General features: G+C 39.7%; 1 long non-coding RNA gene across 1 annotated transcript; it reads right to left on the reverse strand.

Moving 5' to 3' along the window:
* Positions 1-14012: 14012 nt before the first annotated feature.
* On the reverse strand, positions 14013-18879 carry LOC308390819. The gene is made up of 2 exons (XR_013970501.1): positions 18157-18879; positions 14013-15649 (listed from the first exon to the last, which is right to left on the reverse strand). It is a non-coding gene; the product is annotated as an uncharacterized lncRNA (long non-coding RNA).
* Between the last annotated feature and the right edge of the window lie 8399 nt (positions 18880-27278).

The following is a 27278-nucleotide window of genomic DNA, read 5'->3' on the forward strand; positions in this document are numbered from 1 at the left end:
TACTGTGAACACAGATTAGAGAACATCCATCATTCAGTGCAATTCATTTCACTTTTGTTGAGTGACAAACTGTTGCAGTTTCCACATGTTTATTAGGCTGTGGGAGAGTGTAACAATGAATCTGAGGCAATGTGTCGAGTTTATTTTTTTACCTTGTGTTTGTGATCATCAAATCACAGAGTTATCGCAGCAATTTCCTAATGTTGTAAACCTGCTCAACATTTGGCAATAAAACCCTTTCTGATTCTGATTCTGATTCTGATTCTGATTCTGATTATCGAGGGTCTCCAGAATAACTCTGTTTTATTTGCAGAACAACAAAAGTACTGGATATATTTTTTTAAAATAATTTTTGTACTGCTCCTATGATAATGTCTGATTTGAGTAGGTGGTGCTCAATCAATCCATTTTGTGCAGAGGAAGAGTCAAATTATGTGAGCATGCTCAGTGTGTGAATCACAGGGGCTGGGTTAAAGAGGTTCCGCGTTTTGCAAAGACAGCTAATACAAAGAAAGCCTGGCTTTGTTAATCAGAGACATGATGTCCCTTCTCAAGGTCTCCACAGAAAACAGAAAACAGGATGACTACGGATGGTAACTACTCAGTTAGCTTGATAGGTCCATATAAAATAAAGGCAAAGAGTCTGTGTTACACTTTTTGAAACAAATTGTTATTCATCAGCTATCAAACTGATTGATGACTGTGATGACAGGGTGTATATGTGCAGGCGGGGCTGTGTAAACGTCATCAAAGGTCATTTGCCTTAAAGGCGTGAATAGAGGTTTCCAGGACAGATGGGGGGCTGTTATATTCCATATTTATGTGTTGTACCTCGTTCCTCTCCTTCAGGGAACAGAGGTTTTAGACAGAACTCTTTAGTTTCATGGCACAGACCCAGCTTGTAAGCGTAGTGCACAAATTTTCAAAAATGTAAATACGTCATGACTTTAGGAAGGCCATTCCAGAAACTTAATATTAGCCTGCTTTATCCATTTTAAAACCAATGTCTAGTGCCTAGCTGTTAACTTCAAGTGAAATTAAAGAATTTGGAGATAGTCCTTTTTCATTCCTCCATCCACTTTCATAATGTACAGGTACTAAGGGCAGCAAAACAGCTCTAGAGCACGATGCTACCATGACCATGCTTGAAAGTGTTCTCAGGTATGAAAGTCTCAGGTTTATCCAAACACCCCTCGTGTCATTGTGGCCAAATAGGGTAATGTTTGTTCGTCTGATCATAAAACTTTTCTCCAGGAGACCTTTTTTCAAACCACTGTATATTTCTACCATATGAGCACACAATGTCCTCTGTTAGAGCCCCCAGGACTTGGGTTTACAAAAAAGTAGAAGGTGGTGAGAGCCAAAACGTTCATTACGGATCCCGATTCAAAACCAGTTCAAAGAGTAATGTCTATTGTGTAAGTCAACTTAACATTTCATTTAATACTAAGACGATTCATTAAACAATAACTAAAGTGAACATATGTTTACTACAAAGCTACAAATAAAAGAAATCTGATGCAGTCACGTCTGTATGGTTCTATCGAACAAAAGTAATAAATCCCCAAATCAGCCAGGATGATATACAGAGTAGCAGCCTCTTTGTGAACAAGTCAGAGCCAGTTTAACAGCATTTGTAAGGGAGTTGGCTACATATTGACCAACTCCCAGATTAAAATGTGTTTAACTTATCAAGCAGGATGAAGAAATGCAAGCATAATCAGTTAGTCTTCCTTAAGAGCTTGACAGTAAGCAGGAGAAATGTTCTCTGTCCTGGCAACAAGTCATCAGCGGAAAACCGATGATCAGTTGTATGGCTGGAATAATGGTCCTGTGACAAAGTGGGTGAGAACACCATTTGTCCATATTCTTAGTTGACATTCTTGTTTTGATTTAGCCATATCTCACATGTATTCTGTAACAGGCAAACATGTACTATCCCGGGTTTGTTTGTTTTGCACTTTTACAGATTATATAACATAACATCTGGGTTTAAATCAATTCTGACAAAGTTTGTTAAGTTAACATGGTATTGATTTTAACTGTTAATTGGTTTAATTTGAACTCATCTTACCTTTGTAAAGCCTAGTCCCCCATCAAGTTCCTGTCTCTGTGTTATGTTTCCTGCTTTACTTTGACAGTCTGTGTCCTATGTTGATGTTTTCAGTTTTGCTTCCCCTTGCTCTCATCATGTTTGATTACTCCCAGCTGTCACCCCCCCCCCCCCCCCCCCCCACACACACACACACACACAAACACCACCACACACACACACACACACACACCTCAACATGGCTGCATTGTGAATAAAGTTTAATTGAATAACTGGTTGTTGCTCATCTTTTCTCTTTTCTCCTGAGTCAGGAGTTTGACATTAGTTGTGTAAATTCATCTATATGAGCAAAATATCACATGAGAAACATAAGGTGCATACTTATCATTTCACACGATTCTTATATGGGACTGTGTATAATAATGGCTATGATTCCTATGCAGTTCATGCAATGCACTTTTATTACACCCCTTGAATTAAAGCTGAAAGTCTGCATTTCAGTCATGCCCATTTCAGATTATTCCACTCAATATGCCTGAAAATCTGTGTACCATTGAATATTTCAATGGAAAAAATAGAAAAATAGCATAAATACTATAAAATTATCAGCCGACCTTCTGAACTTTGTCGGTAGAAACAGCTATGTTTAAATTTCAGCTGCCAAATAAGTCCTGAGGTTTTATATCCAGTCATATATAAGTCTACATCAAAAACCTTCAGGGACTATGTAAAATATTCTGCATCTCTTTATATTTTCAGTTTGCGCAGAATGACCGTGAACCAATAACTGCCAAATGGGGTTAGTGCCCAGGATCTGTTATTATACATATGTGATTCAAACTAGACAAACATCATGTCTATTGGTGGGAATATTGAAAAGGATAACCACTAGATTTTATTTTGGTGAGCTTGGACAAGCATCGGAATCTGATTATGAGACAGTCACTGGAAAAATGAAGTTAAGATGATGTGAAAAGAAGAAATGAGCCGCAACGCTCTGAAGGTGACAAAGTCAGAGCAAAACCAAGCGGGAAATTCACTGACATTTAAGAGAGCTGCAAGCATGTACACAATACAGGGGACTGCTTGAAAAACATACAAGCAAATCACCACAGTCTGCATAATGGAAGAAGGGAGAGAAGGGCACATATTACACACACATGATTTCTTTAATTGTTTAAATCATATTGTCCAAAATCTGAGCAAGATCTGATCTAATGTAAAGGATAACGTTCCTAACCGCACTAGCAAATCCACCAAGAAACGACTCGAGGAGAAAATATCAATGGACACCCAGAATGCCTCTTACTCAAATCTTTTCTTTTTATTTCTTTGAAATTTGTAGATAGCCAGTATATGCAAGAAAGAATTTTGTAGCTTGGGTCATTTGAAATGGAGTGGTCAAAAATGTTGGAAAGCTGATGCCAGAAATTGAAGGAGAAATATGGAAGAAAAAAGTTAACCTTGCTAAGGACAACTATACCAACTCCTTTTTTTATTCCCGTGTTTGGTTATTCTACTTTTATCTCCAGACACTGTCCAAAAATTTACACAAGTTCTATTTTTTAAAGAAATCTAGAAATTTAAGAAATTGGTTCGATCTGAGCTTTTTGACACTATGCCACATCAAAAGTCACTTAAATTGCCCTTCTTCTCCCAATTCTGATGCTCAGTTTGAACTTCAAAAGACCACCTTGATCATGTCTACCTGCATAAATGCACTGAGTTTTTGCCATTGTTGCCAAATGATTGATCAGATATCCGTGTTAACAAATAGTTAAACAGATATGTTTAATAAAATGTACATTTATTACACGATAATTAATCATGCACAGAAAACTCTCTCAGAAGTACTGATGTCTATCCTGTGAGGTATTTCAGGGTTTGTTATCTGATTAGAAGCTTTTAGCCATCTTCCAAACCAAACTTTAAAACTACTACCCTTTATCTACAGCAGTGTCTACTGCTGTTTACCTTTCCCTTTGCTAACCCATTTATATTGTGCCGAAGTGCATGTACGCTTTGTGATTTTCGAGCTACAAAAAACTAAAACTCTTTTTTGTGACATGTTGTTGGATTATGTACAGGTGAGTGCAAGGTTCAAATTTCTATAAAAGCTATATAATACATAAGGAAACCTTAGCTCACCTTCTTTACTCTCAGACCCACTAAAGTTCAATTGCTGAATAAAAGCACAACCCCATTATTAGCACCCAAGACCCATTCTTAAATGGAAAATTAACAAAAATGCTACTTGCGTCACATCACAGCTGCCATCCTTCCTCAAGACATGCGTCACACAATCATATTAGCTGAATTCCAAGTAATGCTTAAAATGGAGGGCATGATTCAAACACAATGGCCATTGATTTCAACTTGGAGGTTCACAAGGCCAGAGGATGACAAGGATCAATTAACTTTGACTGATGTGACTTGACAAGCGGTCATTTTGGACATCTTAATGCAGGGGGAGGCAACGGTGTATCTTTAAAGAGATATTGTAAAATTGTTAGGGTGAGTCGTAGTCATCATATTTGGAGCGAAAATACAATTTGAATGCTACATTAGCTAAATTATTTCATTGTTATTTAAAGTAACAGTGACCCCCTGCAACCCTGAAATGTTCCTTTTTAAATGCTAGACATTTCAGTTTTGTTGGATTTGGACTTGTTGGATAGGACACATGATTTAGAAATGTCTTCATAACTCATCTTCTGATGCGAATTTTAGAGAAATCTATTAATATGAAACAATCTGTAAGGTAAGCCAGTAAAACACTACAGCAATGCAGAAACATGCATCCAACATTCACCCATGAGTCATCATCACAACGCAATTGAGGGCGCTCTGAAATTCAATTGCAAAACCTTTGCCATTGCTGAATATTATTAGTCATCATCGACCACATTTACAGCTGGGAGAACACGAGAAAATTAAGGGGCAGACCACACGACAAACGTTTTGGGTCTAAGTCAGATAATATCATTGGTTTTATGACAGTCACACATCCCACCTGCTACTCGGCGGCTCGGAGGCATGAATAAATCACAAGAAATTGGCAAAACAAAAAAAGAGAGGGAAAAAATCCCATCAATCCTTTGTTTAAATGAAAAAACCCAAAAATAATGAGGGCAATAAAACATGTGGTCTCTGAATGGAAACGCAAGGATTTGAACTGAAGCCCGTGTCTCTGGTGTGATTCAAGAAGGGAAAAAAACGAACCAGACTGGCAAGACAGATGGTCAGGACAGATCGGGGTGAGTGATTCCCCGTCTTTGTACCCCGGAGTATGTGGGCCATGCTCACAGGTACAATCGGTCCCATTAGCCCCGTGCTTGCTTATTTTTGGAATTTGATCAAAGATATATGTAGTCATTACGTCATCTGACATTTTGGTAAAACTATATAATAATTACAAGTAATAAGATTTACACAAAACAGCTGGCACACAGTGAACTGAGGACTTACAGATCCAGCATTTACTGGCGGTGTGACATCAGGTTTCTGCAAGCATCTGTGCAGAGAGCATGCTAACATAAAGCTACCAGAAAATCAAGAGTCATGTTGAAGCTAAGGGTATGCTAGTGGCGTTTGCTGTGAAATCTCTTTGGTTGGAATTTGACTTAGTTTTGTGTTGTCGGCTTTTCATTAAAGCTTAAACACCAAATGAAAGGTCATATAAATGTCATGCATGACCTGCAAATGCTGCCGATATCTCATGTACTGTCTCATATCACCCCGGAGGAACCCTCCCGAGGGATTAATAAAGTTAAATTTAATTTAATCTAATAACTTTAATCTCAGCCAAACCGATTTACTCACGAGCAAATAAAACACTGAAAAAGCCAAACAATAACATTTTTAAGTTATCAAAGTGACTTATATATCATGTTTAACCCGAGTAGCGAAAGACCGCGGGGGTTTGAAAACGATGTGTCGATCGTCTCAGATATTTGAAGTTTACACAGCTACATTCTCACCTGAAAATATGTTAAATGTTTTTTGCGACCCAGAAAGAGAAATAAGAGTCATATTAAAACTAAGTATCTGCTGCCATTGTGGGAAACTGGAATTGGCTGGGCCACGCTATGAATTCTGAGATATGGTTTTTCAATTTTGTTGTCTGGGTGGAAAATCGGGAGAAATTCGGGAGAATGGTGGCTCCGGGAGATTTTCGGGAGGGGCACTGAAATTTGATATTCTCCTGGAAAAATCGGGAGGGTTGGCATGTATGGTTGTGGCAACATCACTAACCTTGTCAAACACCGCAGAGGAAATCATATCACAGAATATGACGAGTGTATGTTGAGGTGAACTGAAGAGGAGAGGGACAGGCGCTGCTAGGGCGAGACAGACGTCTCTCACGGAGTCCTTTAGTGCTGCAGGCAGGCAAGGTGTTCAAATAGCACAACTTCAGTTTTTTTTATTTCTATATGATGAACTCTGCATTATTAAGTGATAAGAACAAGTAATCTGATGTCCTGTAATCATTATGATGCTATAATTTGAGATACAATGAATAAAATAAGGTTTTGTATAAAGTATCGGTATCAGATCAGTATCGTCGATACCACCCTGAATATTACTTGGTATCGGATCGGTGGTTGAAAGTAGAAAAAAGAATAAATATGAGTATATTTTGAATTACAAATGAGTAGCTCTCAGTATATTTGTATAAATATCAATCCGGCCTACTTGTGGATATCTTTTCTGCTATTCTATAAATTAAAAAAAATTATTTTCAAAATACATTTTTTTAAAATTACTGGATTTATTTATTCAAATATTCTTTCATTTTATCCTGCAGTTGCTCACATCACCATATAAAGAGTATATTTACCAGCATATAGGGGACAACCGACCAAAATTTAAGAGGGGGACATTTTCTATTATATCAAAAAAATTAAGTAAAATCAAAAGAGTGAGAACATTCATACTATCAGTGCAATAATGCACTTTCTGACCACAGAAAACATGCTATAAACTAAAGCGCACAGCAAGACATTTACATTTATAAGTGTGCTCTTCTGTGAAGCGTCCTTGGGCGCTTTACAGAAGAGCGCTATACAAAGGCGCTATACAAATACAAGTTGTTATTAATAATATTATTACAACAAGAGTCAGTCCTATGCACCGGGCTACCTTTACAGGCTACACAACAAAAAAGAACACCAAATAACTTACTATAAACTACACATGGCACACTTAGCTATAACCATGCACAGACGGTACATTAGAATATGGCTAATGTGGACCCAAAATGCAAATTCAAAGTCAAAGTTAAGGTGAACAAAAAGCGAAGTACATAAAAAAATGAACTCATTCATCACAGATGGCAAAGGAAACACATGAGCTGACAACAGTACAACAAGACAAAGTGCTAAGGCAAACTGAAGCTTTAAATAGACACATGAGGTAATTATGAAGTAATACCACAGCTGGGGAAAACAAGGGACAGGTGACAAGAATCAAACGATCAAGACAAGGGGGAATTAAACTTAATACAAGGCACGAGATAGTACAGAGTACCAAAATAAAGCAGGAAACAACAACACACCTACAGAAGCACATTTAACAGACGTGGACGCCACTGGAGGGCAGAAAAATTGAAAGTCATGGAATAAACTATAAGGAATTTTTCCTATAATAGCAAAGTACAAAAGGAGAAATAACCAACAGCTAGAGTCTAGAATGCAAAAACCAAAATGACCAGCACTAACAGTAGACCAACCAGAAACTTAAAATAACTAGAGAACCAATTTCTGCCAAGGCAGCCCACTCTCTGGGCACTATTTACTTTTAAGGGAATAATATTGTGTATTTTGTATATATTAATTTTGTTGCCTTTGTTCTTAGAAGTTTTCAGTGCAAAAAAATCAAGTGCCAGCTGCAGACTTTAATTTTGAATCTAATTATTTAAAAAAATATTTTTATTTATGTTGATATAATACATGTTTAACATTCATTTGACTGTTTAGTGACTGTTCATAATGATTATTGTTTATTCCCTGCTCTGACCTGTCCCTAGGAAGGTCTGTGCGTAACAACCAGGCGGACCCAAAGAGCCGTGCGTCAGCAGACGTGTGCTGGGCACACTCAGCTTCCCTCCCTAATGAAGGTGTTACACAGCGAAGCCGTCGTAAAGCAGTGTCTTGTGATTAAGTTGTGATTAAGTGTGTTCATGAATCTTTACAGTAACTGCTAATTCTTTTGTCAGGTGAAGACACAAATGTTGCAAATGCTTCATGGATACATTTTCATACTCCATACTCTGTGACAGCCTCATGTAAAGAGACCGTCCAGGTCTCTAACTGTTTGTATGAAACGTGTGCTGTGCGTGCCATTTTGTGATCTACAGAGCCCCTTGTGTACATTTTGAGATAAGTGGTTTACTATCTCAGCAAAAGTTGATGTTATTGCAATTAAAGTCAATTGTTTGTCTCTGTTTTCTAGGAAACCACATTATCACCCACACGATTTCTGTCATGACTGCACAGAATTTAATTACTGCTGGAAAGAAGTTTAATGTAAACAGTGCTTATAACACGCCTGTGGGGCTTTATCACAGACAGTTAAGGAAACTCTTGGATTGTTGCACTCTTTCTGGCAGAAGACTTTGGCCAATTTGAATAACAAACCACAGCAAAAAATGCCACTGAATGGTCAGGTACAAGAGCTAGACTGAAAAGGAGTGAAAAAGCACCCAAAGTCATATGAGTCTAATGTAAGATTGAAAAAAAAAAATCAGGGTTATCCCCTTAATGTATTTTGAATGAATATTTTTGAGCTTTTTGGATAAAATTGTTTGGACAAAAAGTACTGGATTGATTAGAACGTAATCTCTTAGATGTGTTGAAAAATGACATAAAAATGTCTTGTCACTTCTTGTCACTTCTTTCTACCAACTGCAGAGGGCGCTGCTGTTCAATTAGTGGAGACGGCTTTAGGAAACACGACATTTCTAAAAGTGATGCTTTGCTTTGTTTAAAACTAAAAACAAGCAAAAAACGACAACAAAAAACAAACAAATAAAATAGGCGTAATGAGGGAAAAGTAGAGGGAAGAGGGAGGTCGTTTTTCATCAGTTTGAGAGCAGAAAAAAAATTAAAATGGTCACGGTAGCCAAGGAGTATCAACTCAAAAAAACTCAAACTAAAACCAAGCGAGAAGTCCCACTCAAATATTACATGCACAGGTGCGACAGAGGTGCTCTAGCACCAACCATCAGAGAAATCACCCTTTTCACTGGTTGTGTCTCACTGAGAAAGGCTTTCCCAGAGATCTGTCTGGCTTCTCCACCCGTTTGCTCTGCTGAAGCTCTGCAGTCTTCATGCCTGTGCCACTTCTGCACATGCTCTGTGTCTTCTCCTTTCTTTAATACAGTGTAAGTAAGCAGGTGTGGCGAATTGCACCGATTAAAGTGTGGGTAGAAAGTAAAAAGAAAAACGCTCCAAAATAAAGGTATGCAAAATATATAAAAACATGCATAAAACCATACTATAGAACCTACCCAATAAAAGACAGAATAAAGCATCAAAACTACTGTTAACTACTTCTACCCTGACACACCTGACACACTTCAGTGCGATAAAATGTCCAGTTAAGTTATTGTCATGTAAATTTGAAGCTGTCATATGTCAGTCAAACCACCATGATTTTTATTGTTCCCCCACAGACCATTCTTTTTCTCTTATAAAAACGGCATTTGTCTCAAAATATTCCAGCTTTTTCTTGTAGAGTGTTGTAAACAGTGTTTATCAAATACAGTTACACTCTTGGATTGTTGCTGTCTTTCTGGCAGAAGATTCTGGCCAATTCAAATAACAAACAAACAATCAATCAGAGGCGGAGCCAGACATTTTATACACACATGGCTTAGCCCTAAAAGGTAGTATGCATGTGGGATTGGGGGAGGGTAGAACTAGGGATGGGTATCGTTTAGGTTTTATACGATACCAGTGCCAAACCGGTACTTTTGAAACGGTGCCGGTGCTTAAACGGTGCTCAAACCGGTGCTTAAAGAATGGAGAACACAAACTTTGTCCAAAAACCTCTCATGTTTGGCTGTTTTTTTGTAAAAAGATAACAATGTTAGCCTTTTCTGCAGCTATGGGGCATATATGGCATCACTCTTGGCTGGAAGCAGTGCTTAAACAATGGAAAAAAACAAATTTTGTCCAAGAACCTCTCATGTTTAGCTGTTTCCCACTTTTTCTTTGGTCATTTTAGCCTTTTTGGCCAGGGTGAAGAGAGTACTTACTATCAAACAAGAGGACAGCTGCATGTAGCTAAGATGATGTTTGCTAGTTCACCTTACATGCATTAATTTAATAACGTGGTTAGTGTTGAAAACACGCAGTTCTTTGAATCTTTGGGCTGAAGGAAGGACAATACTCGGTGTATCAATGCTCAATCAACAATCATTTATTTCCATACAATTCAACAGTCAGAGCATTACAACGTCCGGACGGGAGAGATGCTACCAGAGGGTCAGGCACATGTCTCAAAATGGTGACGGGTTGCTCAGCTTTTTATAGTCTCTAGTGGCCCCCAGCTAGTCGTAAAAGCCAAAACATCACATTTTTTCTCTGTTACAGCGCCTAAGTTATGACCTCGGCAGTTGTTTCTCTGCTTTCTGTAAGGTGGGGGTGTGGAATGTGGTCTATCTATCTCCCCTGTCTTTAGACACAGAGTCTCCTGCTTACAACCTTCTCTTCATGATTCAACAATTAAGCATGTCAAGAAAACAGTGTAACACATTCCCAGCAGATCAAGGATACAGAGTGATGCACATTTATCTAATGAACTAATATGTGAATATGTTCTGTTAACTCAAAAGTATAATGAGAACTAAACTACATACAGATCCCACACTCTATTTTAAAGGGTATAATATGATCTACAGCAGTATTCTAATTCAACTACTTTGATTACATATATAAGGTAACATATAATAACAGAATAATATCACAATACCCTCTTTTGATCTCTCATTAAAGAGATCACTAATAACAAGCACTTCAGCGTTGCAAGGTCCAAGTTTTCTTGATCCTGAGGCCCTCTGTCCCCCTTTAACGGGTGGACCATATGTGGGATGACCTCTGTGTTCACGCAGTTCAGATGCAAGCAAAGTTAGATTTACAACCATAACAGCAGTTACAGATGACTCTCCCATCACTCCCCAATTCTCCCACAGCTTTATTTTGGTGCTCCAGTTTTCCACTCCCATTTTAATGCCCCCTTATACCTTTCAAATGTACTTAGACTAGAACCTCTGTCTAAGGAGCTTTTAACCTTTATTTTTATTGCTGCAGCTACCAGTGTCTTCCAGTTGGGTGATTCTCAGCTTCTTTCTTCGACCTCCGGGGTTAGACCACCCTTTAGTCATTGCACAGTTCTGGGGATTATTCTACCCCGATTTCAAACAAGGATCTGTGTGTTTTGGGTTCACCGGCGTGTCCCCCTTTTTGCCAAGAGCCTCTCGAACCTCGTTGGTCTGGTGTTCCTGGTTTTCGCCAACCCCTTCATGGTTATTGCTGTGTTTGTGGGATCCATCTTCTCCAGGAGCCCAAACGTCATGACACTTGACCCCAGTTGCTGTCTCGGCAGTCCCTACATCTGTCCCTGCTGTGAAGGGTCCTCACATCTCCGGGTCCCCGTCTGGTGTCTGTTCCTTTCTCTGCAAGAGACAGAAAACCAAAACACCTCTCTCCCTAGCCTTGATAATCTAATATTGTTATCCATTGTTCTTCTAATGATTCAAATTTGGTTTAAAATATTATGTTCAGGACCTATTCTAATCATAATCTATGTGTGTGTAAAAGAAATCAAAAATTTGTGAACCCTTTCTAAGTCTAACACATTATAAGCTTAAGTTTTACCATAGCTAATTTATTAAACACAAAAATAAACTCATAGAAATTTTCATATCACCATTGTTTGATGTTCGGACCCAACTTCCCCCTTTTTGACACACTCCCATGTGTCAATTCATTGGAGCGTTGCTCCAGCCTTGTCATCCCTGAGGATCTTCGATCCCGAAAATGTCCCTTCTCCTCATGTAATAAAGTCCGTCATCCTTCCATGCCCCGGTAACTGGTCCATCCAGAGCTGTAACATTTTGAAATGTACATACAACAAGCCAAACCACACCTTGGTCACACCAACCCCTTTCTGCCCTGAAGATGTCCAACACCATCTTAGTCTGGACCAGGGTTGTAATAGTTTTGCAATTTTCATCAGTTTTAATCAGTTTTTACCAATTGTTTGCTAGTTTAGTTTAGTTTTTATTTTCTGAAAATCCTTAGTTTCAATTTAGTTTTATTTGTGTTTTGCAAAAATTAAGTGTAACAAAATCCCAGTTCCATCATATCAGTCATACTCTTCTGGTTATCCTTGGGTGTTGAGACTAATAACTATTAACTCTTGCCGCACCGAGTGGTCCTAATTTTGGTTCAAGTGAATTGATAACCTTTTGAAGGCGATTGTTTCACACCTTTATTTAGATGTCCCAGTCCTGTTGTCTCGGGATGCATCACGCTGCCTTATCTGGGATTAGCTGTTTTCTAGGGATGCGGGTTGAGTGGGTGAGCTCTTCAAGGAGGGGGAGTGTGCTCCCCCTGATGAGGTCTTCTAGGTAAGCTAGGTTAACCTTCTTGTGTGGGCTTTTCAAGTGCACTTTAAGGTTAGTGGGACTTTTAGTTTTATAAATGTCCCTCATGACCCCCTGATGACCCAGTATTTCATTTTTGCACACTGTAGTACACATTTTAGTTTTTGCTTGTAGCTCGCATACTCTACTTGCCACTCCTCTAATTCCTGATGTTTCTTAGAGAGGGCAACAGTACCTTTAAAATTATATCACATGTGTGGGGGTGTGGCCTTGCCAATTGTTTTGCCCACCTTTTCAAAATGGCTGGCGTGCCCACAAGCACATTTCATGGAAAAAGAAAGGTAAGCTTGATATTTACATTTAAAATGTTTTGTTAAACTCAGATTTTTATTTTATTCTTTTTGCAAGTACCCCTCCTCGGTGGCGAGAAACTGTTGGTGTGGTCAAGTGGGTGCTCTAGAAACAAACGCTCAGGACAGAACAGTTATCAGTCATGTACTTCCTACAAATTTTGCATATGTTTTATTTCATATTGATCCTCTGAGTGTAATGGTACATTTTAATTTGAATTTATCCAAACTAAACACAATATTTTCTTTATTTACTTTGCTCTTGTTCTTTTGCAGTACCACATCCTATCAAATGTCCCTGTCGATTATATTCTACATTTAATAACTTACTATTTCAAGTGAGAACCTAAATCATGTGGACCAATGTTTATTATTGCATATCTCTATTCTGAATGTGGCCAGTCATTCATAGGTATTGTTCAATTTTGGCGATTTTCCTCTATAACATTTAATTGACTTTTTACAGTGGCCTGCTGTGGTTAATAATAACATATTCCAGTCATGAGTGGTATCAAAAGTCTTCTCCACTGTAGCATTTGGCATTCCCAATAATATAACATGATACCTTAATCAAAACACAGCTAATATAGCACAGTTTTCTTAATGCAAACATCAGTAACTCAAAATCAGCAACCACAGTGTTAAGTCTGCAGTTCATACTTATGTGAAGCTAGAGTCTCCTCCTCCAGTCTCTCTTATCCTCCTGCTCCTGAAAAAACAAAACAAAACAAAGCGAAGCATCCACCCTTCTCTTGTCGGCTGGGTGAATTGTTTATGAATTGTTTATTGGCATTTACTAATCCTAAAGTGGGTGCAGTCATTGTCTCAGTATCAAGTTAGTCAAAACTTTTAGTCGTCAGTCCATCACAGTCCATTCACATGCATACCTCCATACACATTCATACCAGATGTTGCTGATAATGGAGTCTCACGCGCAACCTATTCGAGCATCCATCACCAGCAAGTTGACGTCATCATTTTAAAGGAAAACAATTCCTTGTTGTTTTTTGGGCCGGATTGACTCGGTGCAATCCTTTTAGATCAGTGTTCCCTATAAGTGAATTTCTCCCAAGCCAATTACAATCATGGAGAAGCACACTTTGCAACTGTTTACAGTAATAATATTTCATAGCGCTTTAAATTTCAATCTTTCAGGCCTAGTTTAAAGAGCTGATTGTTAAATCATGAACTCACAAAATATCAACATATCACACCTCTCAGATGTTTTTTCTCCAGTGCACTGTAACAAAAACGAAAACAGACATAACCAACAAAATACTACTAAAATAACACAAACTAGGGCCCGTTGCAGACATGTCCAAGCATAAAACTATCCCTCTCTCGCTTACGAGAAAGAACACAAGCCAAAGCTCACTGATAAAATCAAGCTAGCGCTAAACAAAACCAAACAATCAACCAGAAATTCACAGGAACATTTTGCTTCCTGCCGGGACAATATTGTGTGGGAATGAGAACCTCAGGTGCCGTAACACCTTTTGTTCCTCCTTGAATTAAAACTCAATCACAGAAAATGCCGTACTCCAACCTAAAACTTACACTATTAATTCATCAATTTCACTCTGTGCCACTGTTCCTCATCAGGGCTGTGTGAAGCACAGCAAAGAATTCAGTCAAGGCCTTGAGCCATAAACAGACATCACGCACAGACATTGTTTTCATAACCAAACTTTTTTAGACCTTATTAACTCTACATAAATGCCTTCTAGGTGACATATAACACATTCTAAGTAATCAATGGTAATCAATGGAAATCAATGGCTCCTCATAAAAATTATGCATTGGGATGTTTGTGTGCAGCATTTTGCATATCAGCATAAGCAAAGCATTCTTCATTGCATCAGCGTGTATGTGTGTGTGCGTGTGGATCACTCTTCATTGCACAAGCGTGTGCATGTGTATGTGTGCATCACTTCTCAGTGAATCAACATTCCCGTGTGTGTGTGTGTGTGTGTGTGTGTGTGTGTGTGTGTGTGTGTGTGTGTGTGTGTGTGTTTGTGTTCATCACTTTCCTGTTCTGGTGTTCTGGGTAAACCACGGCCTGAAGCATGCCCTGGGGTCCTGCCCCCCTCCTTTTTCAGTTTGTTTGCGACCATTGCTGCTGCTGCTGCTCAAAATTCAGTCCGTCCTGGTTCTGACCCCAATTGGGGCAGTCCTTTCTCCAGTGTCGATGTTCACCGCAGGTGAAACCTGCATCTTCTTCTGTGTTTTTGTCCATTCTGAGGTGCCTTCTGTCCTCAGTTACTCCTCTTGTCTCGGTCACGCCCTTTTTCGCCACCCGATCATCCGTGTTGGTCCATCCCTGTCCTGCACAGTGTGAATGCAAAGTTATCAAGGTCAGCATTCTTTCGCTCGGCCTTACTTTTCATTCGGGCTTGGCGGGCGTCTCGTCACAGCTCTGTCAGCTGACGCAGTCTGGGAATTTTCCCCCGTGTAGTGAAACGGGCCTTAGGTTTAGTGCTCTCCGTCTCGGCTGCATGAGATCACATTCCTGCAGGTCTGTTGACATTCTCAGGTCGTTGTTGTGGGTCCAGCTGTTGCAGCATTTGGTCAGTGTCACGTATGGGGGAGAGCAGGAGTCCAGTCAGCCTCGGCTTTCAGGGCCGGCAAAGCAGCCTGTAATTAAATATGTATAGAAAAAACAAAAACAAAACAAAACAAAAACAAACAAAAAACAAAAACAAACGAACAGGAAAATGTTGTTGTGTTGGCTGTGTTATTCAGAGGGGAGGCAATGGGGCCAGGCCCTGTGTCAGCCTTCTCTCCCCCTTTTTTTGTTTTTTGTCTCCCGATATAATCAACTCCTAACCCACCAAGTTGACAGGACAACACCGGTATATGTTAAAATTCTTAAGATCATGTTTAAAAGCCCAAAAAAGGAACTTTCTTTCATTCAGTAATCACTTTTATTAATCAATCAACAGAAAACATGTCACAATTTGAATCTTTTAACCACTAAATTTGTTGCGTCTTGCCTGGTTGGTTAGACCAGTGTTCCTTTTTTTTTTTTTTTTTTTTGTTAAATTGTTGTCCTGCAACCCAGAGGGTTTCTTTGTCAGTAATGTATAGACTTCATCATTTAAGTATGTTAATTTTTCTTTAACCTTGCTGGAAAATCTTCACGTGTTCATGAGTGTAAGCTGTTTCTTCATTGCGTGTATGTGCATTTGTATAAAAGCAGGTTAATTTTATCTTTTCTCAAACTAGGCGTTACCTTAAAAGGAGCCTTTCTCTCAGATTTCTCTGCTTGTGTGTGTTTTTGTTTCACCTTTTTGTTGTGATGCTCCGGACGCCTTCCCAACCTCCACAAGTCCGTTGGCCCTAATTTTATGTGTTAAAACTTCTCTTAATTTCTCCTCTAATTCTCTCCTCGCTGCTGTCTGTTTCACAGCTGCTGATTCGTGCTGGGTGTGGTTCCCATTACCTATAATTTTGCTTCGGCCGCTGTGCTTGTGGGGGCAGTTGGTCCAGGTCCGCAGCTTCCTGTATTAACACACTAAGAGATTTATTTTAATTTCATTTTCATCACTTTTAAACAGATAAGCAGGCAACACGCCTACCTTGACAGCGTAAACTGTACGCCAGTCTCCCAACACATTCTTCTCTCTACTCCTCTATAATTCTCCACTGCACACCTCTTACTATCTCTCCTTTTTATTTTTATTACACCACAGAGTAATACACCCAATTATGCCCGTCTATCTCTATGTGGCTCCAAATTCCCTCTTTATTTTAATTTCACACTCGTCAGGGGACAGGCACACAACAATTTCAACCACTGAAACGAGGAATTCAACCTTTTTATATTTCTTTACTAATCTAGACTCAACGTTTGTTCGCAAAATGTGTCTTGTTCTAGTCCGGAAATAAATGTGAACCCGTGATTACACGGCCGTTCCAGTGTTATTTCCGTGGCTATGCGGGGGCCCTCACCTCCCCAAGTCACCACCTCAGCACCCGGACAACGCCGGTCCTGGCCACGCGTCCACGGACAGGAGGGTCGCTACTCCATAGGCAAAGTTCCACAGGTACACTAGGCATCAACCTTTGATCCTAAAATGTGTATTTGCTCTAATGTCCTCCTAATCAAACACATTAACCGTCACTGTCACTGTGTTCACGCTTCACACTCCACACAAAACACACTCAGAGCGCGCCTCACTCACACTCTCACTCAGTGCGCGCTTCACCCACAAGACAGCACCCAGAGCGCGCTTTGACACTCACACACACAACACTTTTCCTCAGCGGGAATTTTACACAGAAACCTCTGAGCTCAACTATTAGATCTTCTTAAAGCACACTGCACCATAGACCAAAATACCCCTTTCTCTGCGATTATGACCGCCACCACGGGGCAAAGTCGCATCATAAAAGTGATGCTTGCATCCCCGAAGTTATACCAGACATCATAAACCAGGTTTTGCTCTATGTACTTCTTGGCAAGTAAAATTTTACTTTGTTTTATGACCGCAGCCCTTAAAAAAAAAACTCGACTGACGCCACAAACCACCGTCAAACCTCTGTTCAATGTACTAAAATTAGCACCAACCACTACTGCACTTCACAGCCGCATATCACCGGAACACGGCCGTATCATAAACCAAACCTACGGACGTGTTTCGCTCTCGCGTTGCCAGTGTTTAACCGCACCGTGAAGCCAGCATCTGCTTTTCCTTAAATCAACTTCTATTTCATAGCCGGCAAGAGCCAGGACGTAACCGACACCATAAACAAACTTCAAACCTCGACTTCAATGTACTGAACTAATGGCCGCGTCTTCAGAATAAATTCTAATGTATTATTGCTACAGAAGCCAGTATTAGACAAAATTAAATGTGGAAGGTAAAGTGGCTGCATCTAGTCCAACGTAGTATGTTATTAGTATCTCGGTAGAAGCAGATTACTGCAATCTAGACCAACGTAGTATGTTATTAGTATCTCGGTAGAAGCAGTTTATTTAACACACTGGAATTCAGCCTCAACTTATGTTGTTAGTATCTTGCGCCAAAAACCAGACACCGACAAATTTACTGTGAAAATACGTGTAACTCAGTGAACAGATTAATTTGGAAAGCCCAATATGCACATTTGGTATTTGTAATACAACAGGCTGTGCTTACCTTTTTATTTTTGGACCGGTCCTCTGTTCACCTCGCCTCACGATCTCACCAAAGGTCAAATCTACACCTCCTCAGCACACCAAAGATCCGGGTCACACGGCACCAAGTTGTTGAAAACACGCAGTTCTTTGAATCTTTGGGCTGAAGGAAGGACAATACTCGGTGTATCAATGCTCAATCAACAATCATTTATTTCCATACAATTCAACAGTCAGAGCATTACAACGTCCGGACGGGAGAGATGCTACCAGAGGGTCAGGCACATGTCTCAAAATGGTGACGGGTTGCTCAGCTTTTTATAGTCTCTAGTGGCCCCCAGCTAGTCGTAAAAGCCAAAACATCACATTTTTTCTCTGTTACAGCGCCTAAGTTATGACCTCGGCAGTTGTTTCTCTGCTTTCTGTAAGGTGGGGGTGTGGAATGTGGTCTATCTATCTCCCCTGTCTTTAGACACAGAGTCTCCTGCTTACAACCTTCTCTTCATGATTCAACAATTTAAGCATGTCAAGAAAACAGTGTAACACATTCCCAGCAGATCAAGGATACAGAGTGATGCACATTTATCTAATGAACTAATATGTGAATATGTTCTGTTAACTCAAAAGTATAATGAGAACTAAACTACATACAGATCCCACACTCTATTTTAAAGGGTATAATATGATCTACAGCAGTATTCTAATTCAACTACTTTGATTACATATATAAGGTAACATATAATAACAGAATAATATCACATTAGCCTACTCAACGTAAATTACACACGAACAACATTAAGCTACTCACGCAGAGAAGAACGGCTGCTGCTGCCATCATCATCCGTCATCATTTCTGCTACACTGGCAGGGCTAGGGGCCAGGACTCTATCCTTCGGGTTCTTGGGGGATGTTGCTAACTCCGGGACCGATAACAGGCACCACACCTGCAGTAGATGTGCTCGATGTGAGGTCTTGCAGCAAGCTATCAAATACATAAAACATACATACATACATGCATAAAACAGGACTACAACAGTTCAAAATCAGGACTACTTAGGACTTAACCAGAATCAAAACTAGATGATAGTAGCACTGAAAGTCATTATAGACCTGCACTACACTGACAACACCCCTTTATTGTGGTAAATGGCCTGCATTTGTATAGCGCTTTTCTAGTCCCTAAGGACCCCATTGGCAATGGCAAGCTACATTGTAGCCACAGCTGCCCTGGGGCACACTGACAGAGGCGAGGCTGCCGGACACTGGCGCCACCGGGCCCTCTGACCACCACCAGTAGGCAAACATGGGGTTAGTATCTTGCCCGAGGATATTTGGCATGCAGCCAGGAGGTAGCCTGGGATCGAACCACCGACCTTCTGATTAGTGGCTGACCTGCTCTGCCACCTGAGCTACAGCACCTGGTAACATGAGACTGTATCTTTGAAGCTTGAGTTTTGCAAACCTATCAATGACATTTTCAGTGTCAATATTATTCAAGTATTCCTTTTCAATAGATAATTTGTACCATATATGTCCTCATTCTCCTCCATCTCCCTCTCTCGCCCTCTCTGTTCCTCTCGCTCCCTCTTTGTGCTAAAAATCAAGCCAAACACCAACATCATCAAATAAACAGTTGAAACCAGATATTTACATACTCTTCAGAAAAAAACAAAAAGACTTTTTTAATTGTAAAACATCAAATCAGACTAAATGTTTATTTTTTTTAGATTGATAAATATAAAAAACATATTTGTTCAATTTAAGAGTAAAGAGAGAAACTATCTGTATTTCTTAATTGCAAATTGCACCCAAATTGTATTCAAAATTGAGCCACACTTATGGAGCTCCACAATTCTTTTCCTGGTGTTTTGATTGATATCTCATGATTTTCCCATGTCAAAGAAACAGGCTCTGTGTTTTGCCTTATATGCATCCACAGCTGTGCCACCAATTTACTCACATGGACTCTACTAACCTATCAGAAGCTTCTTAAGCTCAGAATGGAATCGTTTGGAGTTTTCTTATTAATTAACAATAAACTAAGTGTATATGTACTCCTAAATTTGATGAAAGTGATAAAAATAGACAGCTCTGTCTCTCTTTATTCTGACATTTAACTAATTCAAAAGATATTTCAATATTTATTTATCTAAAACAAAAAAGTTTACTCAACATTGATGTTCAACAGTAAAAAAAATGTTTTTATGTTTTTTCCCTAAACTGTATGTAAATGGTAAATGGCCTGCATTTGTATAGCGCTTTACTCAGTCCCTAAGGACCCCAAAGCGCTTCACACTACATTCAGTCATCCACCCATTCACACACACATTCACACACTGGCAATGGCAAGCTACAATGTAGCCACAGCTGCCCTGGGGCGCACTGACAGAGGCCAGGCTGCCGGACACTGGCGCCACCAGGCCCTCTGACCACCACCAGATATATGTAAATATCTGGTTTCAACTGTGAATATACTGCTGTGTGTTGAAATTCCTCTTGTTTTGCATAGAAATATACTGAACAACATACAAAGCATAATATATAAAATAACATCTCCCTGAGTTTTTTCTTTGAAAGAAGCTCCTTATGTCTATTGTTGAGTGCTTTGTTTAGCCGTGGAGGGTAACAACTGAAAATATGAAATAAACACATATGTAAGCTAAGACTCTCTAAAAAAAAAAACAGCATTGTTGTTGTTCGGCTTTTCATTTCGCCATTTGTTGATTCACTCCAAGAGCAAGTAACGTAATATGGGTCAAGTGATCAGTTTGATATCAATCTTTTGCGATACACCGTCATGTTTACATTATTTGTACAGTACCAATGATTTGCTTTGGTACCTGGTCAAACTTAAGCTCTCCTCTGTCTGCCTGGCTCCGCTTCTCCTACAGCAAACTCGCAGGCAGCAGCTTCTCCCCCCTCGCTCACATGTGTAAGTGCTGTGCTCAGTGGCTCGTGCCTGAGCTCGGATCATACCAAAATTAGGGGGGATTTATGACTGTGCGCTATGTGCTTCGAATATTGTGTGTAGTTTTTGTTTTATACAGTTGTCAGCCAGGCATCTAACTATGAAACAAATTACACTCCAAAAGACCCCGGGTTTCTGAAACAACACCCCGGGCTTAAGCCCAGTAAGCTACCCGCCCCGCTCCGCCGATGCAATCAATCAATCAATCAATCAATCAATCAATCAATCAATCAATCAATCAATCAATCAATCAATCAATCAATCAAACAAACAAACAAACAAACAAACAAACAAGCAAACAAAAACTCCAATGAAAATGTGATGATGCTCACACTTTAACTTGGTTCCCAGAATTTTTGCTTCATACTGATAACATGACAAATTTAGTTGTTGCTGATTTCACCAAATGTTCCAACTTTATCTTTAACAGCTTTGTTCTTTCGGTTACTGACAGTGTTCTTGATAGCAGTGGTAATTTTTGCAGCATGGCAATTGCTGTAGTCTTCATGTTTGTGATCCCTGAGATTTGTATTCAACCAAAAACAAAAATCTTGAAGTCATAGGATACCTTTACTGCTTTTACAGTTGCTATGAGAGGTAAAAAAAAAACAAAAAAACAAAAAATAACACCAGTTAATGCGCCCCCCCCCCCCCCCCCCCCCATAAAAGATATCAGAAGTTGGATAAAACACAAAGGAAATATACAAAACACACACACACACACACACACACACACACACACACACACACACACACACACACACACACACACACAGACAAAAACAAAAGTAATGTTTCTCGGGTGACAGTAACGTGACTGAACAGCTGTGGAATTGATATAACCACAATATGTGAATGCTTGCAGTAAAACATGCTTAAAAAAGTGGAGCCTTCGCATAAAGTCACAATACTACCTCAGTGACAACTTATTTTGTAAAGAAACGTCTCTGCAGCATGTTAAAAATTTGTACAACTGGATGGTCCGATGTCAGGCTGGACGAGTGGTCTACACACCCTGGAGGTGTGGATTTGAATCCCATTGTTGACATCATAAAGCTGGAAGGCTCTCAAAAGGAAACATGGAATAATAAAGATGGAGGACTACCTCTCCATTCTTCAATGTGGAACTTGAAAAGCTGGACACAACTGGATCCAACAGGACAGTGATCCAAAGTACACACATTCGTGCTGGTGTAGCTCTATCTATACTATTCATTTATCTTTGTGATTGGTCAGTGTAGAACGACGTGGCTGCTTTGCCTGAAACACAAGAAAGAGAAAGAGGAAAAGAGCTTTCAATCTTTATTTGCACAAAGTAAAGCTGTTCTCCATCCTAACTAGCAGTAACACTGACCTTTGAAGTTACCCACATATTGTAGGGCAATACATACTTTTGTTTGGATGGCAGTGTTTTCACTGTTGCTAAATTGTATTTGTACTTCCAGTGATTTCAAATTAGGAAACTGTGTTACCACTCATGCAATGATATTAATGTGGTGTAAATGTTAGGTGAAGTGAGGCCTCAGTATCCACTATGTCCTCCTTTTTCAGGAGCTTTTCAGAATCCATGCTCCCAATAAAAGTTTTTTTTCCAGTGCAATGTTTGCCAGCATCCGGTAGAAGGCCATCTCTGTACAATTTATTTTCTTTTTTCTTTTAAGCGTAACATATGACATGTACAGTGCTGACTCTGTGAAGAAATGAGCACATTGCACTTAGTTTTCCTACAAGAAGGGGTTAAATGTCAGACTTCTTTACACTGAAAGAAAGGGACACATTTGAAGAGCTTTGCACTGGTTGTTAGCTGTAGTTGTAATGGATGAAGCTGAGCTGTATTTGGCTCACAACCTAAAACAAATCTGACACCCATAAATTATAATATGATCATGACATGTGGAATGTAACTCTGGACTTACGGAATGTTGTGGACAGGAACCCAAGTCAGAAAATGGTTTTGTATTTGTGAAGTGAATTAGCAATAAGCTCATGCCTGAACTAATCTTAGTCTATTCTCTCGGTTAAGTTGTTTTGACATCTCTTCTTTTTTACCAGCAGAGGGTAGCACAATACAATAATAGGTGGAAGATTTTCAGGAAATCCTACAGCAGGTATCACTTAATTTCTATATCTTTTCTTTTAGACAGCTGAAAAAATAGAAGTTCTCTCACAAGCATTTGTATTGCTTATTCAGCTTTAAAACATGAATACACACACACACACACACACACACACACACACACACACACACACACACACACACACACACACACACACACACACACACACACACACACATATATAAAATTAGGGAGACTTGACTGAGATGCAATGTTGGAAACAAACAGACAAGCAGAATTATGCGATCCTTATTTTTTATGTGATCTTTTTCTTTTAGTTTAGGAATAATTTGAAATAATAGTGTCAATATTACACACGTTTATATTTATTTTCCCTCATTGTGTTGCAATTACAGTAAAGGCTGTAATTCATAGATCACATAATGACAAGAGCATAGCTTCTGCAAAGATACACAACGCACATTTAGCACATTTCCAGCACCAATCTGGTCGTAGCCTCATTTTAGACTTCAAACTAACTGACTGACTGAGCTCAACCTACGGGGCCACAGTCAGTGTAAACAGGTGCAAACACCTTCTAGTGTCATTTCCAATAAAGATAACCCTCCATGGCCACCAAAAGAGTATCTTAGATATTTAAATACACAGTTAATGCTCATCATTTTGTCCAGCTTGCTGAGGGCGTGACAGAGATAGATATTAGGATTTGCAATTCATGAATCTTTCATGGTCATTTAAATCCAGACTGTATGTGCTGAATCTGTCTAAGGGGTTTTATCCTTTATAAAGGCTGTTACCAGTTCAAATGCCTTCCATGCAGATTTCCATTGTGGTTCCAAAGCAACTGCCTAGGCATCCCATTACCTTGTACCATCTCCAGTGACTCAGATGTTGTTCCCTGTCAGGTGTTTAGAGGTCTGTGTTGTGTATTCAGCACCTGTGCCTGATTCAGTGGCCCTGCTCTGAGCTCTTTGATGTGTGTGTGTGTGTGTGTGTGTGTGTGTGTGTGTGTGTGTGTGTGTGTGTGTGCGTGTGTGTGTGTGTGTGAGAGAGAGGACAGGCGAAATGCAAAATGGACAGCCCCAGGCCATTTTGCTGCTCCTCTTCCCCATGACCACCACCTCTGAGTCCACAGAGGGCTATCCTGAAAGCTAAAAACCTTCACACACACACACACACACACACACACACACACACACACACACACACACACACACACACACACACACACACACACACACACACACACACACACACACACACACACACAGAGAGAGAAATAAGCACAAGCACATTTCCGTGTGGGCTTAGTCAAAAGCCGCTGGTAGGAGCCTGGCGGAGAATTTATAGTGAATAAGATTTCACACACTCTCCTCTCACACACTCAAATTAAACTCATAAAAAACAAAAAAACTTGCTTCACAATGCCCTTTTCTCCTTGCGGCATCTTGTCATAGATCTAACAACCAGCATCTCTTTGAACACAACCACCTATAGTTTTGAGGATGCCATTTAGAAATTGTGATTTTACAGGATGTTTCTTGTTGATTAGTACTTGGATCTTTTTGTTATGGGAGCATCATGAAAAAGAAGCTAAAAGGAGCAAAGAAAACACAAGAAATATGAGCAGTAAGAAGGAAGATGGTTAAAATCCCCAAACTCTCTGTTGTCAACATCTATTATAGTTCCCAGCTCCAGTTCTAAATTACAGAGTCACGATAGCTGTGCGTGCATAATTTTGCTGTCTGATGAGGGATTGTTGCCAGCATTGTAGATGCATCATAAACTGTATAAACGCTGAATGTAGCCCCTCATGTCAAAAACATACAGTCTATCGTCTGAAAAATGAAGCCAGTGTGAATATGCCCTAAATCTGTATTAATTTCTGAGGCCAGCAGGGGGCGACTCATCTATGAGATGACAACACGACTTCTCCTGGAACTCTTTCTGGCTGTTTGTTTGTCTGCAAACTCTTCCACCAGCATCAGGAGTTGGGCAACCAAGCTTGGCACACAGGTACATCTTAGGCCCCTGAAGGTTCTTATCTATATCAGATATTATGACCTCATCATGATCCCCAGCAACCACCTAGCAACTGGCTAAAATTACCTGCTTTTAATATTGATGTATCTATAACACAGAATTCTGTTGTTTTAATTTCACAACAGTAACATTTCATCTAACGCCACAAAAGCTGAATTATGAGATGATATATTACAACACATCATGTTGCCCAGCAACCACTTAGCAACAGGTTAAAGTGACCCATCTTTGGTACATAAACAACATCTGCCCTACGTGTTTGTGGTATGAATCACTAGCGTCAAGTCCTCTTCTGTACACATATTGTTAATTACACTTCCTTTTAAAACACAGCAGATTATAATGCAGGGTATGTTTGAGGCTTAGCTACAATGTGATTGAAATGGTGATATCACATGGGTGCTCCATAATTTGCTGTACCCTTTGCTCCTGACAGCAAGATTGCAATGGCCAAAATCCTAAAGACAAGTCTTCAAAGCAGGAGTACACAAATATCGCAGTAGCTACATACATTTTTTTTCATAAAGTCTGAGACGCACTCATTTTAGGTTTCACCTTCAACTTTTTAGAAAAATCGTCCATTGTTTAGATAAAATAGTTGAACACCTGGTTTATCACTCCTTTGTTTGTGAAATGAAAATAAAAAATTAGGCCCAAGTAGTAATTAACAGAATTGTGCTGCTTCTATGAACGACTACTGATGCAGATTATGTGCTAAATCGCTTCCTTATCTTTGCCATTGCCCCTCTGGATTTTAATTTTTCTCCCCATCTTAACATCTCTTTGTCTTTTCCTGTGTTTGTTGGTGATTATGATGTTTTTTCTGGGTGTCAGTTTGCCCTTTTCTAACCACTTTATCAGTCAACTACAGCAATCTGTCTCCACATGTTTCTCTTTTTACTGTATGTGCTCTTCCTGTAAATCAGACCGCTGCCAGGTCTCAGCTTTGCAAGCAGTTCATCCAGTCTTGAATATTTTAGTTACAGGGTTATTAATTGGTTCTGCCGGGCCCATCTGGAAGCTTAAGCAGTGAAAGTGCCATATCTCAACGGTAGAAGACGCTGCGTGGACGATAACTCCTAAGTTTTTTTAAACGACCATATTCCAATAATACTAAATCAAATACATCTGAATAGCCACTTTCATTGTTATCAGCCCAAATGGGACACACACACACACACACACACACACACACACACACACACACACACACACACACACACACACACACACACACACACACACAAAGTGACCCATCCCTGCTGCATTTGCCTGTGGGTGCAGGTGCTCTCCTAGTGGCTGGTGAGCCACACCAGTTAATTAATACCACTGGAGTGTGTCAAGAGAAGGGAAGGAAAAATGCTGTTGTTGGCAGAAAAGTGAATGAGTGACTTTTTAAACTTTTAAACTTCATTTTACCTCAAAACAGACTAAAAGTTACGGGTCTGCATTCTTTGGGGTTGGACTGCATCCGTAGCCTTTGGGGGGAATACACAAACAAACATTCATACAAATGGAAACCCTAACACAGGCGTGGATGTTTGAGCCTGCGTACTGTATGATGAGGATGCTGGTGAAATGCATGTACGTGTATGCGTGTGAGTCTTTCAGGACTAGACAGACTTGACATCCTGTTGACTTTGATCTCTTCGCTCGAAGTATCTGAGGTGGTAAATATTTTCGGATTTGTGACATTTTCTTCCTCTGATACTCTTTCCTCAAGAAACACGGATATACTGCGTAATCCTCTGTGCCAGCAGATCTCTTTATAAACCCATTTGGCGTAAGTGTGAGGTGTGATTTGTTTTCCTGATGAACAGCACTGACCATTACAAGAGAAGACACATTTAAGAACATCAGACAGAGGGGGAGCAGCTCCCAGTTGGTGTCTGCAAGCTGTCATGTTACCATCGTCTGTCTTCAAGCCTGGGCTTTCCTTCAAAAACACAAAAATAATTACACACTCGGTCCACACAGTAGCAGAAATAAGCACTCAAAATAACACAGGGCACTCGTGTGACAAGAAAAAAAAAGAAGTCATTCACAGATATGTTT

Source organism: Rhamphochromis sp. 'chilingali', assembly GCF_963969265.1.
Source record: "Rhamphochromis sp. 'chilingali' genome assembly, chromosome: 2".
Classification (NCBI taxonomy): domain Eukaryota; kingdom Metazoa; phylum Chordata; class Actinopteri; order Cichliformes; family Cichlidae; genus Rhamphochromis; species Rhamphochromis sp. 'chilingali'.